Source organism: Pseudonaja textilis, chromosome 3, assembly GCF_049901715.1.
Source record: "Pseudonaja textilis isolate UNSWEBS1 chromosome 3, rPseTex1.2, whole genome shotgun sequence".
Classification (NCBI taxonomy): Eukaryota; Metazoa; Chordata; class Lepidosauria; order Squamata; family Elapidae; genus Pseudonaja; species Pseudonaja textilis.
The window spans coordinates 191,066,399-191,081,915 of record NC_141992.1 but is presented as its reverse complement, the minus strand read 5'-3'; the positions used below and the strand labels follow the sequence as shown (position 1 = coordinate 191,081,915).

Here is a 15,517-nt window from a genome sequence, read left to right as displayed (position 1 = left end):
GCAGTAGTTTGCCCTCCCAAGTTTACGTCAATTTAGTTTCTGAGCATTTTGTTAGCAGACTAGGTAATATCATGAGCAGGCTGTACTTGTCCTGTTCTCCTTAGCTTATAAATGTCTTGTTTGGTCAGTTGGTTGTATGATGGGTTGTTCATTACTTGTTCAGTGAATTTTTGCCCCATTGTACGACGTTCCTTGACACGTTGGTTTAGGGAATCCCTGCAGTTGTTAAATTAGTAACACAGTGGTTGGTTCAGCGAATCTGGCTTCCCCCGTTGACTTTCCATGTCGGGAGGTCGTAAAAGAGGATCCCGTAACCCCGGGAACACTGCCCCCATCATAACTATGAACCAGTTGCCAAGCATCTGCATCAGTGGTGGGATTCAAAAAAATTTACTACCGGTTCTGTGGACGTGGTGTGGCTTGGTGGGCATGGCAGGGGTGGCAGGGGTGGGGAGGGAATCCCCATTCCCTCCCCACCCCACTAACCTGCTTTCCAGCTCCGTTCTCTTGTGCAGGGCAACAAAAGAAGACCCAGCCGATCAACTGGGACTCAATGGGAGGCAGAGAATAGATGGGGGCGGGGCCAGTCAGAGGTGGGATTTGCCGGTTCTCTGAACTACTCAAAATTTCTGCTACCGGTGCTCCTGAATGGGTCAGAACCTGAGGAATACCACCTCTGATCTGCATGTATATCACATGACCGGGAGGGGGGGTTCATAAGTGGGGGGAAAGGGTCATCGGTCACTTATTTGCAGTGACGTTACAACCTTTGAACCATCACTAAGTGAGCTGTTGTAAGTCAAGGACTACCTGTAAAATCTCCCATGGATGTGCATGTACACACACCCTTCACCCACTGTTGTGGTTAGCCGGCAGCAGGTGCGGATGGCTGAGGAGAGCGAGGACTCAGCTGAGAGGCCAGAACCATTAGGGAGTGGACTTCTGCCTTCAGAGATTGTGGGGGCTGGCAGCAGTGATGAAGAGGTTCCCGAGGAGCCTGTGCCAAGCGTGCGTGCGCGCAGGATTCCTCATAGAATAGAGCAGTTACAACAGCATGGGTGACTTGGGAGTAAGGCTGCCAGGTAATGGCCCCTCCTTCAAGAAGATAAAAGCCAGCTGTGAACCGGATGTTCTTTGTAGGAAGCAAAGACGTTTTGAAAATCAGTCTCGTGGACATTACAGTTGATATTTGAAGACTCTTGTGTTGTGAAACATTTCTTATCTGTAATTCTTGGCAGGCTTGCACAGTTTTGGCGAGGCTAGTGCTTGTCAAAGTTAATTAGGTTGCAGCAGCCTTTTAACGGGGGATTTATAAGAATCATTAAAAGTTTTCTGTTCCCTTTCTGTTTCGTGTTTGTTTTATTGGAAAAGGATTTAGGATTTAGGTCAGAACACCCACTCGCCAGGTCTGAAGGACACAAAAGGAAAGTTGTGTGCGCTTTCATGCTGGTTTTTTTTTTTTTGCAAATATGCCGCACGATAGCTGATGAATTCACAGGCCCAGGCAACAGTAGAATTCCGCCATTGCTTCCTGCACACTCCGCTCCATCACATCTGCCTTCCTATCCATGCCCCCTTCATGTGCCAAAAGGAGTTGGCACCTGTGGCTCCAACAGGCTTGGCCAGTGGAATCTCCCTGTCCTTTTCAGCTGCCAAACAGATACCCATCCTTGGCAATAGACTCGTGCCTGGATGTTCCTCATCTCAGCAAGGCTTAAACATAAGACTTTCCAGCAGCCAATAACACACACACACACACACACACACTGTTCACCAGAAGAGGGTTTTAAATGCTTTTTTTGACGCAGGCAGCTCTTCAGAAGTCCGAGAACTTGAGAAAATGAGGAGCTTAAAGGCAGAACAAAAGGAAGAAGATCAAGGCAAGCAGGAAAAAAAAATAGCCTGTCTGGGTATTTTCTCCCGGAACACCCTTTTTTTTTTTTCTTTTTTAAGTAGGCAACACATTGACAAAGGACTGGGGAGAATATATTTAATACCAGTATTGTGCTGAAGAATATGCCTGTATCTTCTTTTGGGGGGTGGGGGTTTTCCCCTCCCTTCCCAGTTCTATTCAATTTGATGAAAGAGAATATGCTTCCAAACGAGAAATTCTTCAGGCTGCAGTGTCAAGTTCTTTACTGCAGAATGAGGCGTGGGACAAGGGTGTGGAAAAACAATATTTCTTCCCATTACACGATTCCCTCTCCAGCCCTTCGGTGAAGCTCTGTTAACAGAATAACAGAGCTGGAAAGGACCTTAGAGGTCTTCTAGTCCAACCCCTGGCTCAAGCAGAAGAGCCAATACCATTCTGGACAAACAGTTGTCCAGTTTTTTGTTTTGTTTTTTAACTTCTGGAGGCAAGCTGTTCCACTGGTTAATTGTTCTCGCCCTTAGGAAATTTCTCCTTAGTTCCAGGTTGCTTCTCACCTGGTTTAGTTTCCATCCATTCTTTCTTACCTTGCCTTCTGGTGCTTCCAAAAATAGGTCCCTATAGCCTTCTGTGCTTTCGTTTCACCCCATAAAAGGCTACAGGAAGGGACTTTTTCAGGAGGAGGGGTCAGCCGGGAAAACGATAACCTCAGCAATAACTTACCTTCCAAAAGCAATAAAGAAAGCTTTAAAAAAAAAAAAAGCTAATGGGAGAAGTTTGGAAGAACGTTCCTGGCATCCGGAGAAGACAGGGAAGCAAAGATCTCATTAGCAGAAGGAGTAATTCTGGAAAAATTACAAGCTCGTTTTGGTGCCACGTGGTTTGAAGCTGTCTGCTACGTCCAAGAGATAGAGAGGCAGGGAGCATCTTGGCTTGTGTCTTCAAAACTAAGGCTGTGCAGTGTCAGTTGGGGCTGAGGTCTTCCCCAATTGTTACACAAGCCTGGTGCACCACAATAGGGGCAGCCTGGGTCAGGCTGGGCCCCCTATCATTAGGTATATAGGGACCCCCTCAGCAGTAGATGCCAGGAATAAACAAAAAGGTTGCAGGAAACGAATGGAGAACAGTCCTATGCTTTCTACCCTGGGCTTCCTTGTTCCCTATCAGGTGCCTTTCAACATATTCTCTTACTGCCAACTCTTGAAATTAGATGCAGCTTAGCTTCTGTAGATGGGACAGGAGGAGGGTCTGCTTGGCTAAGATGTCTTCAGCTGGCTTTAATAAAGCCATTGCAGCCATTCGGAAGTTAACTATAAATTGAAAGCAAATCCCCGCTTTCTACTAGCACTGATCAGGTTACCTGGTTTTGTAATGAAAGGTCTGCAAGAAAACCACCAAGCTTAGAGAGCACCAAGGGACACAACACCCCACAACACCACAACATCCTTCTCCCAGGAGATTCAACTTGGACCACTTTTTAAGTTGTGTGGACTTCGGCTCCTAGAATTCCCCAGCCCAAAACACTGCTCTAGATCAGGGGTTTCCAACCTTGGCAACTTTAAGCCTGGAGGACTTCAACTCCCAGAATTCCCCAGCCAGCATACATATATATATATATATATAGTGCATATGTGATTCTTTGCTTCTGGATTCTGAGTTCTGCTGTATACATGCATCATGCTTTATATTGTTGTATATAAAGAAGTTTCTTTTATAAATGAATCCTGCTGAATCCTTTACTTGTGTGCTGGTTGGATTGGTGCAAACTCTTAACACTTCTCATATAAAATTCAGATTATGTAGCGAGAGAAGGAGAAAACTTTAAAAATTCCAAACAAATATTTCCTTCAGGTAAATAATGCTGGATGGCTGATATATAACTACAGATAGACGCGTGATCGCAATCTCGGAATCAAATTGATTTCTCTGCTCTCTTTCTCTCCTGCAGATCCATGAAGATCTGAAGATCTCAAACATCTCAAAATACTTCTCTGCTGCTGAAGGAGAGCAGTTTCACTGGGACGGAACAAGAAAAAAAAAAAACACAAGGAGAAGTAAAGACCTCCAGTGATAGAAAGAGAAAAATAAAATCCATCGTCGGTCTACCCAGGGTTTAGCAAAACCAGCCAAGTGAAAACAGTTGCTAAGGTAAATGAATCTCTTTTGAGCTTTTCACAATGCAAAGTTGGCTCAGAGTTTGGTAACTGTGCGTCTTTCCCAGAATCTCACCTGAGAAGAGGTAGAGCATGAAAGGAGCTCTTCTACCACAGGTGGAGTTTGCAAAATGCAAGCCATTGGGCTTGTGTGGCACCAGATGGAGACCCAAGGTGAGGCCTGGCGCCTCTAAGGGAGGAATGAAAACAGAAAGAGAACTCCTAGCCGTGATTATTAATGTTAAGAACCCTGGAACAAATGCAGCCAATAGAAGATGATATTTGCAGCTCTGGGTTGAACTTGGGGTGGGGGGGTGTCCTTGGTGCCCCCTGAGCTTGTTTAAGTGTTTTTTCTCCAGCGAGACCAGTCTATCAAGGCAACCTGGTCTACCCAAATATGGGATGGAGCATACTGCTTCCACTTTTGCAGGCAGTCATTTACGTGACAAACTATTTTGTGTTAAATTAAAATTTACCCACAAAGAAATAAAGGGGGACTGGTACAGCTATTTCAAGCTCTCTACCCTTCTGGGATTCAAACCCAGGCCACTTGCATATTAGGCAGATGTATTAACCTCTAGGCCATAGGCTCTCTTTGCTTTGTGGGTTGTACCAAGAGGGAGATTAAGTGTTTCTCCAGTGAGACTGGTCTATCAGGGCAACATGGTCTACTCAAATATGGGAGAGAGTATACTGCTTCCGCATTTGTGAGGTCCCTGATAGTCTTTGAGCTTATTTGTTTTCTTGCAAACATTTCATTACCCAACTAGGCAACATGATCCATGCTAGAAGGGAGTGGGGTTTGCTTTCTCTTTATATATTGACTTTCCCTGTCAGTGTTGGTAGAAGTGTTCTTGGTGATTCAGTAAACAGGCTAATCAAGGAACCACTAAACCACCAAACCACCAACATTGACAGAGAAAGCCACTTGCATATAAGCGGAGACCAAACCCCACTCCCTTCTACACTGATGATGTTACCTAATTGGGTAATGAAATGTCTGCAAGAACACAGGCAAGCTCAGAGAGCACCAAGGACCCCGCAAACACAAGCAAAAAGATGGGACAGAATTTATTCTTATTCTTGTTGTCGTTATTGTTGTTGTAGTGCCAGAGGATATAAACTGTTCCAAGTAGGGTGTTTTTTTGTAGAATCGGGGTATTCAAGTCTGATAAATTTAGGATTTCCAAATAGTGAGGTAGCCCTTTAGGTATTGCTCCAAGGGCTCCAATAACAATTGGGATAACACATGATTTCTTTTTCCAAAGTCACTCAACTTCAATTTGTAAGTCCTGGTTCTGTGTGATTTTTTTCTTCCTGCGTGTCTATTATTATTATTATTATTATTATTATTATTATTATTATTATTATTATTATTATTATTATTATTATTAATCACACACAGGCAGCCAGATGTTCTGACTGGGTTTGGCATTTTTGTCTACCTATCGAGTCCTTACCAAGGACCTGGGATAGGCAAATCTGGATGTTTGATGGGGTTACAGATATCACTGCAGGATGAAATCTGTTCCAAGTAAAGCTGCTTTCTACAATTGACTGATGGCAAAATTGTCAATGCCTTTAGTGTTCAAGTGGTGTTCCGGTTGTTTTGGGACTGCATCCAAGGCACCTATTACTATTGGTACTACCCCTGCTTGCCTTTGCCGTAGTCATTCTATTTCTATTTGTAGGTCTCTGTATTTTGCTATTTTTTCCAGTTCCAGTTCTGTCTTCTGCTGTCTCCAGTCACTGCCACATCCACTATCTAGACTTTTTTGTCTTTCTTATTAACAACTATTAAGTCCGGGATATTATGTGGCAGGTGCCAGTCTGTCTGGAGTCTGAAGTCCAAGAGCAATTTAACTTTTTTCATTTTCTAGGATTTTTTTCTTTTTTATGGTCCCACCAGTTCTTGCTTACAGGCAAATGATATTTCTTGCAATCTTCCAGTGCACCATTGTTGCTACTTTGTCATGCTGCTGCTCGTAGTCAGTTTGTGCAATCTTCTTGCAGCAGTTTACCAGGTGGTCCACTGTTTCTTCAGCTTCTTTGCATGAGTGGCATTTACTGTCTGTTCCTGTCTTCTCAATTCTGGCTTTGTATACATTTGTCCTTAAAGCTTGGTCTTGCGCAGCCAAAATTAATCCCTTGGCCTCTTTCTTTAACTTTCCTGCTCTTAGCCATTGTCAGGTCTTGTTATTATCTGCTTTCCTGCTATTCTTTTTAATGTATGGCCATTGTAGTGCTTTGTCTTCCCATGCCTCCATTCTGTTCTTCATTTGGTCTTTCTTGTAGGCCAGTTTGGTCTCTCTGGTAGTCAGCAAGCCTTCCTGGCATATTAACTTCAGTGCATCGTCTTCATTGTCCAGATATTCTTCCAACATCCATTTTTCTTCTTCGACTATCTGATGCACTTGCAAAATTTCACGCCTACCTATTTGCCTTGGTATTATTATTGTTGTTGTTGTTGCTGCTGCTGCTATTATTATTATTATTATTATTATTATTATTATTTTTATTTTTATTTTTATTATTATTCACAAAGAACAACAGTGTACACAGCAAATGAGATAACTATGCTGGGTTTTGTATCACAAATCACTAGTCGAACACTTCCCAAGCATTTAGGACTGCATGATGTATCGGCAAATTATGCAAGCAGATCCCAGTAAGGTGGCCTTCTGCAGCTGACCAATGGTGATTTTGTCAGCGCCAATTGTTTTTAAGTGCTTGCCTAGGTCTTTAGGCACAGTACCCAGTGTGCCGAGTACCACTGGAATCACCTGCACTGGTTTATGCCAGAGTCTCTGCAGTTTGATTTTCAAGTCCTGATGTGATTTTTTCAAGTTGTTTCTCATCGATTCTGCTGTCATCAGGTATGGCAATGTTGACGATCCACACTTTTTTCTTCTCCACAATCATGGTATCCAGTATTGCGTTCCAGAACTTTATCAGTCTGTATTCAGAAGTCCCACAGTTGTTTTGCATGCTCATTTTCGACCACTTTTTCAGGCTTTTTCAGTTCTTTGCTACAGGCAGATGTTAGTTGTGACACAAATTCCAGTGGACCATCTGAGCGACTGTGTTGTGACATTGTTTGTAGTCAGTCTGAGTGATTATCTCACAACAGCTCAGTATGTGATTGATGGTTTCATCCACTTCTTTGCAGAGTCTGCATTTGGGGTCATCAGCAGATTTTTCTATTCTGGCTTTGATTGCATTTGTTCCGATGGCTTGCTCTTGTGCTGCAAGAATCAGGCCTCTGTCTCTGTCTCTTTCTTCAGTGTCAGCCATTATATTATTATTATTATTATTATTAGTAGTAGTAGTAGTAGTAGTAGTAGTAGTAGTAGTAGTAGTAGTAGCAGCAGCAGCAGCAGCAGCATTTGGAACACTACGGGTTCTTCTGTCCTGTTGACTATGCCAATCAAATAGCCCCTTGTTCCACACTACCCTATTCTGTCACCACCCACTTTTCTGTAGTTGTCCCCTTTTCTGTCAAGCTGCCAACCCATTCCAACTTCATTGGATTGTTTTAAGCCTCTTCCCTCTAGGTTTCCCAATATTTACTCACCGGCTTTTTTTTTTCCAGCTGGCCTCTTCTAGGTGCATTGGGAGTGTTAATTCCATGGCTTCCAGCAAATTGGGCTGATGCCAGCTCGTAGGAGGTGAGCTAATAGCCGTGCTTTCTGGAATTGGCTGCCTGAGGTTGAGTCTGAACATTTTTATCTGACACTTCTGAAAGCCATCGGGGGGGCAAAGTTACTTTGTTGTTGCTGTTGTTTTTAATGGTGTGGAAAAAAAAAATCTGTTCCGCGCTCCGTTTTAATTATAGCCTTTCTCTGCTGATCTCTGCACATCTGCGGGGAAGGAAAATTCTTTGAGATTTTCATGTCGGCTGGGACGGAGGAGGAAATAAAAGAGGGAGATTGAACCCTTTTGATAGCTCAGAGTCTCAAAGAAACTGCCATCTATCCTAACAGGCGCTGCGGCTACCATCTTTAAAACACACAAACACACACACACACACACAAAGCATTTAATTTCACTTCTGCTCTTCCTGAAGGCTTCCGGGACGGCTGTCTACCTGATTCGGAATTAACATTTTTAAGGAGGCAGCCTAAAAGCCAACTTAGAAGGCTTTGTAACATGCAAATCCTTTCTGAGTAAGAGCCCTGCCTAGATCTCTCCCCCCGCCTGCCCCCCCGCCGCCTAATTTTAATAATTCCAGAGCTATTTCTTCCACAGCGTGCGTCAATTTTATTTCTTTCAAGGATTTCCCTTACCTTCTGCGGAAATTAAGTATGGGGTTCAGCATCTCCCCTTTGGCATCTTAAGTAGACGCCTATAAAAATCAATGTGCAATAGTCAAAGTGACACGCACAGAGTCTCTTTAAGGGAGCAGTAAGCCCAGCGCCTTTCCCTCTCCAGATTTAGTAAATTAATTTTTCTTAGACGTTAAATCATATGATGAAGAGCTAATGGAACTAGGTACGCGTAGCCTAACGGAAAGAAGGCTTAGGGGAGACACGATGGCAGTTTTCTAGCCCTGGAAGGCCTGTCAACAGGGAGGACGGAGAAAGACTTATTCTCCGTAGTACTTGAAAGCGGGGGAAAAAGCAATAGGTAGAAGCTTGTCAAAGGCAGATCAAATATGGAAATACGGAGGAATTTCTTGATAGTGAGAACAATAAGTGTAACAGCTTGCCTCCCAGATAGAGTGCTCCATCATTGGAGATTTTCAAGAAAAGATTGGACAGTCGTGTGTCCAGGATGGTATTAGGACGCCTGTTTTGGGCAGTGGGTTGGACTAGAATGCCTTCAAGGTCCCTTCCAGCCCCTATGATAGCAATAGCAATAGCAATAGCGCTTGGACTTACCTATCGCTTCACAAGAGAGATGTGGTGGCTCAGGGGCTAAGACGCTGAGCTTGTCGATCAGGAAGGTCGGCAGTTTGGCCGTTCGAATCCCTAGCCCTGCGTAGGAGTGAGCTCCCGTTACTTGTCCCAGCTTCTGCCAAGAAGCCAGCAGTTCAAAAGCATGTAAAAATGCAAGTAGAAAAACAGGGATCCCTTTGATGGGAAGGCAACCGCGTTCAGCAGTGTGCCTTCACAGTTTAGTCATGCTGGTCACATGACCACGGAGGCATCTTCAGACAGCGCTGGCTCTTCGGCTTTGTAACGGAGATGAGCACCGCCCCCTAGAGCCAGAAACGACTAGCACGTATGTGTGAGGGGAACCTTTACCTTTACCGCTTCACAGTATTTTACAACCTCTCTCTAAGCAGTTTACAGAGTCAGCATATAGCCCCCAACAGTTTGGGTCCTCATTTTACCCGTCTCGGAAGGATGGAAGGCTGAGTCAACCTTGAGCTTGGTGAGATTGGAACTGCCACATTTCAGGCAGTCAGCAGAAGTAGCTTGCAGAAGTACTGCACTCCAACCACTGCACCACCGTGGCTCATAATGTATTACATAAACATTTTTTCTCCTATTGGATTCAGATCTTCCAAACCAGGCCAGCAGGAGGCAGAGAGACAAGCATATCAGAAATAAGTTAGTAATCTTGCAAGAATTTTTCTATGGAGCTTTTCCAGAATGATGCAAAGGGTTGTGAAGGAGGAATCCTGTCCTTGAGGGTTACTTTTTTTTTCTCTTTCTCTTGGAAAAATTGGGAGAAATTATCCACCTGAAATTTCTAGGCAGAAGCTTTTGGGGGGGAAAAATTGGGTGGGCTCTTTGTGCTCAGCTACAGCTGGAACAGAATTACGGTTAAGGGTGTTAAAAGCTGAGCCAGGGTCATCAGAGGAAATCCACTGTGTGTATTGAGATCATCTCCATCTCCAAAATTAAAGCCACAATTCTTACAGCGAAATAAATGCATGCAGTTTGGAAAAGGAACAGCATGTTTTATTTCCCTGCCGTCCAATTCATGGGATAAAAACCATATTCATTCCCCTTTCACTCCATTTTGGCCGCAAACATTAGCCCTCTATACAAATCCTTAATCTGCTGAACAGATGCTAGGGACAGAAAAGGGCCCTGTAGTGTTGTGTGTGGACTGTGGTTTTGTTTCCTCTCTTCTCTCTCTTGTTACATCATCTTCAATAGCAAGTTGATGGAAAGTGCAATTTAATAGAACAAGGTAAAAGAAAAAAAGTGAGTCCATGTGGATTTTACTCCGCTTGTTGTTGCCGATTCCAGGGAATTGTGCCCATCTCCATTCTGAGACCATTTTACCCAGTGCTGTCTGAATTTCCACGATCATGTGGCCAGCATGATGTCACGGAGTGCTGTTACCTTCCCACCTTAGTGGTACCTATTTATCTACTCGCACTTGCATGCTTTCAAATTACTAGGTTGGCAGGAGCAGGGACAAGTAACGGGAGCTCACTCCATTACGCGGTGCTAGGAATTCGAACGGCCGAACTGCCAACCTTTCTGGGAGCTCACCCCATCATGGGGCGATCGGGTCTCAAACCTGGACTGTGGATTTTCCAGCTGACAAGCCCAGCATCTTAACTGCTAAGCCACAGTACTGCCTTATAGGATTAGAGGGCAAAAGAAAATGGTTTAGAGCATGGGTGTCAAACTCAAGGCCCACGGGCCAGATTAGATCTATGTTGTACTCTCTCTTTCTCTTCTGTTACAAGTTTCTTGCTCTCTGTTCCCTTCTCACATTCTTAGATCCTCTAAACCAGGAGCGTCAAACTCGATTTCATTGAGGGTTGTATCCAAGTTTGACCTGGGGAGGGCTGGATGCTGCAAGTGTGAAAAATGGTCATAAGTCACTTTTTCCAGTGAGGTTGTAACTTTGAGGGGGTCACTAAACAATCTGTTGTAAATTGAGGATTACCTGTACATTAAAGCTGTCCAAACTTGACAACAATTTGGAAGAAGTACTTCAGACCTCACATTAGCACTTTCTTCTATCTGTTGAAACACACAAATCCTTTTCTTCATGGCTTTTTTACAAGCCTGCAAAGCATGCTTTTCCTGCTATTGAACTGATGATGTTATCTAGCTGGGTCAAGAAATATCTGCACAAAAGCAACCAAGCCGCCGAAGCCTTAGTGGATGGTCCCCCAAGTAGATATTTTATTGTTGAATATCTATTTTGCAAGAATCTCACCAGACTGTCTGTCTTCTCTTAGAGAAAGGGCAGGTATAAGCCTAAGAATTTGACCTCAAAATGTTTCCTCCCCAGAGTGGACTCCAAGCTGGGATGTCTCTTTGCTTCCCCTAGAGGAACCTTCTCTCCTTCTGCCGGTGGTTCCCCTGGAACCAGGGCAAGGGTGGGAAAGTAGGGTGCCCTTTGCGAAGTGATGAACTTCTGCTGAAAAATTGGTCTGGTTGGCCAGTAGGGATCTCCTAGACCAGGAGTGTCAAACTCAAGGCCCAGGGGCCAATCCAGCCCACAAGGTGCTTAGACCTGGTCCATGGGGCCACCCTGGAAACTGCAAAGGAGTGGCCTGCGGTGCCTCTGCCAGTGAAAGGAGAGCTCGGGCGGGACACACGCTAGGCTCCCTTTTCATTGGCAGAGGGCTGCAGGTGTTGTGGCAGCAGAGTTGGCATCAGATTCAGACAGTGCGGAGGTTAGGAGGAACATGGGGCAGTCCTGGAGTCTGGGGAAGGCTCTGGCAAGTGCTCTGCACTGGAGGCAGAGATGGGGCCAGAGCTGGCTGACAGTTATCAGCTGCCTTCAAAGCCAAACATCAGTGAGACAGAAGAACAGCTGGAGCCTGTTCCCAATGTGTGCATGTGCAGAGTTGCCAGAAGAAGGGAACAGCTAAGGAACAAAGGTCAACTTGGGAGTAAAGCCACAGGTGGGTGGTGAATGGCCCCTCCCCTAGGGAATAAAAGAGGAGCAAAAGGGGAGTGGGGCTTTGCAGGAGACCATTAGTTCATTCCCGCATGCTTGCCAAGTATTGCGGCATCTGAAAGATATCAGCCTGGCCACTCTCCAAGCCCGATAAAGTTTGTAATTGGGAACTATCTTGAAAGACTGTTGGCCAGGACTTTGTTAGAGAGGAAATTCATTATAAATTAAACAAAAGGGTTTTTTTGGGATGAGGACTCGGCTTCGTGTTGTTGGGGAAGCTAGGTCAGAACAGCAGGAGGCCGTTGTATCTGAAAATGGAACTCGGGAGCCCATTTATGCTGGCAAAGCTCTCAGGCCACCACAGGTGCCCCTGACATGAGTGACATCAACCTGGCCATGCCCACCCTGGCCCTCCAAGGTCAAACACAACCCTGATGCAGCCCTCCATGAAATCAAGTTTGACACCCCCGTCCTAGACAGATGGAAAAGTTCATTCTTTGCCGATATAGAACTGCTGGAGTGGTTTGTCCTCCCTTGCAGTTTTAAGGCTGGACTTCTTCCCAGTATGTTGCAGCCAAGGCAACGTGCCCTCGAATTGAGAGTACGCCGCGGGCGACGCAGTTTGCCATATTTCCTGAGAGCTCTTGTTCTAATGCTTTGGCCTTGTCCTTTTGTCTCGTGGATGCCAAAGAAACCAAGGAGCAGGCTGTGTGTGCCATTGAGGCTGCCTGATGAGCGACCAGCGGCCTGGCACACAGATGGCCTTCGGTTGAAGATGTGCCAACTAGGGTGGTGGAAATGAGCGGGCTTTAGGAAAAGCTCAGTGCCTTTTAAGATGAGGAAAGTCTAGGTGCCAAGCTGTGCTTTGAAGGTCTTTGGGTAGAGGCCAGGTCTTAGCATAGATTCTCTCTTGCCAACTCAAGCTGGCACTGCACAAAATTGCCTTTACAGTCACAGCTGAAAAGGATAGATGAACAGAGTGAACCAAGCCCCATTGATGGGTCAAAGGGACCCTACCTGGTCAGGACAGCCATATCCTCTCATGAAAGTCCCCTTCCTACCTTCCTTTTCAGTGATATGTTATTAAGGAGATGCCACTTGTGAGAATAACTCGATGCTATGCGAGTGGCATGCCGAGATATCAGTTAGAAATGGCATTCTCCTCTCCCGTCTGTTTTAGACGGTAAGTAATTACTGCTCAAAAATGAACAGGTTTTTTAATAGTTGGAAAGCATTTGAAGATGCTATCCACAAGAAGCAGCATTCAAGTATTTCAGATAAATCAATCCTTCATTCTTTATTGAGAGACTGACTGTCCTATATCAACTTCCTGCAAAGGGGAATTTTCCAGAGGTGGTAGAAATATAATTCCTAGAGAGCATGGCTGGAGGTAATTGCAAAAAATATTGTTATGATGAGCATTCCCCTGATTTCTGATCAATTGCCATAGTTCAGAGATTGAAAGGCAGTGGAATTGACAGACTTGTTCTGACCCAACCTGGTTCCAAAAGAGCAAACACAAGACAAAGGCAGCAGCCCTCACCTTTTAAGGTTTAATCCACGAATTCTGTTTCTTCACAGAAAAAAGCCTGCTTCCGACTAATTAGCTCCGACAAGAAAGAGCCTTGCCAAGCTGTTTGTCAAGGCTGCCAAAAACCCACAGATAAGAAATAAGTTAACTGTAATGTCCACGAGGCTGAGTCTCAGAGCATCTTTGCCTTCTGCAAAGAATGCTTCTTCAAACCTGGCTTTTATCCTCTTGAGGGAGGCGCCATTACCTTGCAGCCTTATTCCTGAGTCGCCTGTGCTACTGTAACTGCTCTCTCCTACGAGCAATTCTGCGCGCACGCACACTTGGCACAGGCTCCTCGGGAACCTCCTCATCACTGCTGCCTGACCCCCACAATCTCTGAACGCAGCAGTCCACTCCCTAATGGTCCTGGCCCCTCATCTGAGTCCTCGCTCTCCTCCACTGTCCGCACCTGCTGCCAGCTAACCACAAGACTAAAGGCATGTTTCTCAAGTGTAGCTGCTTTCAGATGGGTGGACTTCAACTCCCAGAATTCCTTAGCCAGCAAATTGGGCATTTCCCAGATTAACAACAACAGAAAACCTTCCGAAGAGTTGGAAGGGACCTTGGAGGTCTTCTAGTCCAACCCTCTGATCAAGCAGGAAACCCTATACCATTTCAGACAAATGGTTACCCAAACTCCTCTTAAAAATCTCCAGTGTTGAAGCACCCACAACTTCTAGAGGAAAGTCATTTCTTTGATTAGTTTCCATCTAGCGCTTCTTGTCTTGCCATCATCTGGTGCTTTGGAGAATAGCTTGACTCTCCCTTTTTTGTGGCAGCCCCTGAGATAGTGGAAGACTGCTATCATGTCTCCCCTGGTCCTTCTTTTCATTAAATTGGACATACCCAATTCCTGTAACTGTTCTTCATATGTTTTAGCTCCAGTTCTTTAATCGTCTTTGTTAAAGTCAGATTGTAATCCAGGACTAGGAAGATAATACTTAAAGTAAATGTGATTCATTTTCAAAAGACCGCTAAATGTGAGTCTCTAAAGAGTTCTGGCACTATTCTTGTGCGCATCATAAGCCTGCTTGATGCCCAAACCATGTTTGGCAAAATACCGATCAGGCATCCCCCAGGGGGTTGCCACCTTACAAACCAGGATCCGAACTCCTCTTGCAGATCAAGCCAACATGGTTTGGAAGATAATGCCCAGCACTTGGAGCCCAATACTATGCCAACAATGACCAGTAGGAACTCGGCAGTTTTCCCCCAAAACCAACTGAATTAGCCCAACCTTGTCAAAGACTATTCACATTGAGTCACCATCACTCGTACAGCAAGCCTTATGTTAAAACTGAAACAGCTAAGGAGGAATTTTGTTATGCTATGAAGGCGTATTTTTCTAGGGGGGCGAATTAGAAAAGCACCTTCAGGTCACAGGTAGTCAGGTGTGAAGAGCACCTAAGCATTTTGACATGAGCCAGCATGCAAATCTGTTTATCAGTTAATATATAATGAAACTGCCTTAAACCGAATGAGACTTGTGATGCATTTAGCTCAGTGTTTTATGTCGTTGGCATTGTGACATTTTTAGTATAGAAAGACATGGGAGGGCTGAATTGACAGGTTTGGAGAAAATGCTATGGTACCATAGGTTGGAACTGTAGCAAGACTGTTTCTTTGATTATTTTTTTCCTCATTAAGTTTGTTTAAATCACCAACTGGGAAGGCTGCCTTCTCCTGCATCCTGGTTCTAAGCCTATTAGAAAGTTTAAAAAAAGGAAAAATGGAGACCGTTGCTTTACTTCAAGGCCAGCAAGGTTTAGTCCTTATAACTCTAAGCAGATTTCCTTGTGAGGGATGAGACTTTGCTAGCTCCTGACCCCAGTGCGTTGTTATAGATTCATGTTACTCAACTCGGCAACATCAAGAGATGTGGGCTTCCGCTCTCACAAATTCCCATGCTGGCTGAGGAATTCTGGGAGTTGAAGTCCATATATCTCTTCAAATTTCCAAGTTTGAGAGACCCTGTGGCAGACAATAATAATAATCACAATAATTTAAAGAAAGACATAGAAGACGTGATTTTTTTTTTCTTTAACACCAATCAGATAGCTCAACTTGCCATCGTTTCTTTTGAAATAGGGCTCTAAGTTC

The 15,517-nt window shown here is 44.6% G+C and overlaps 1 protein-coding gene across 6 annotated transcripts in view; it reads left to right on the top strand.

Moving 5' to 3' along the window:
• Positions 1-15,517, top strand: part of ST3GAL1 (ST3 beta-galactoside alpha-2,3-sialyltransferase 1) — a 90,461-nt gene that overhangs the window by 34,860 nt on the left and 40,084 nt on the right. For all 6 annotated transcript variants that reach the window (XM_026703682.2, XM_087931733.1, XM_026703684.2 and 3 more), the window contains one exon: positions 3,819-4,018. The gene's annotated coding sequence lies outside the window, so the exon portion shown is untranslated. Of the gene's footprint in view, positions 1-3,818; positions 4,019-15,517 lie in introns of those variants that run through there.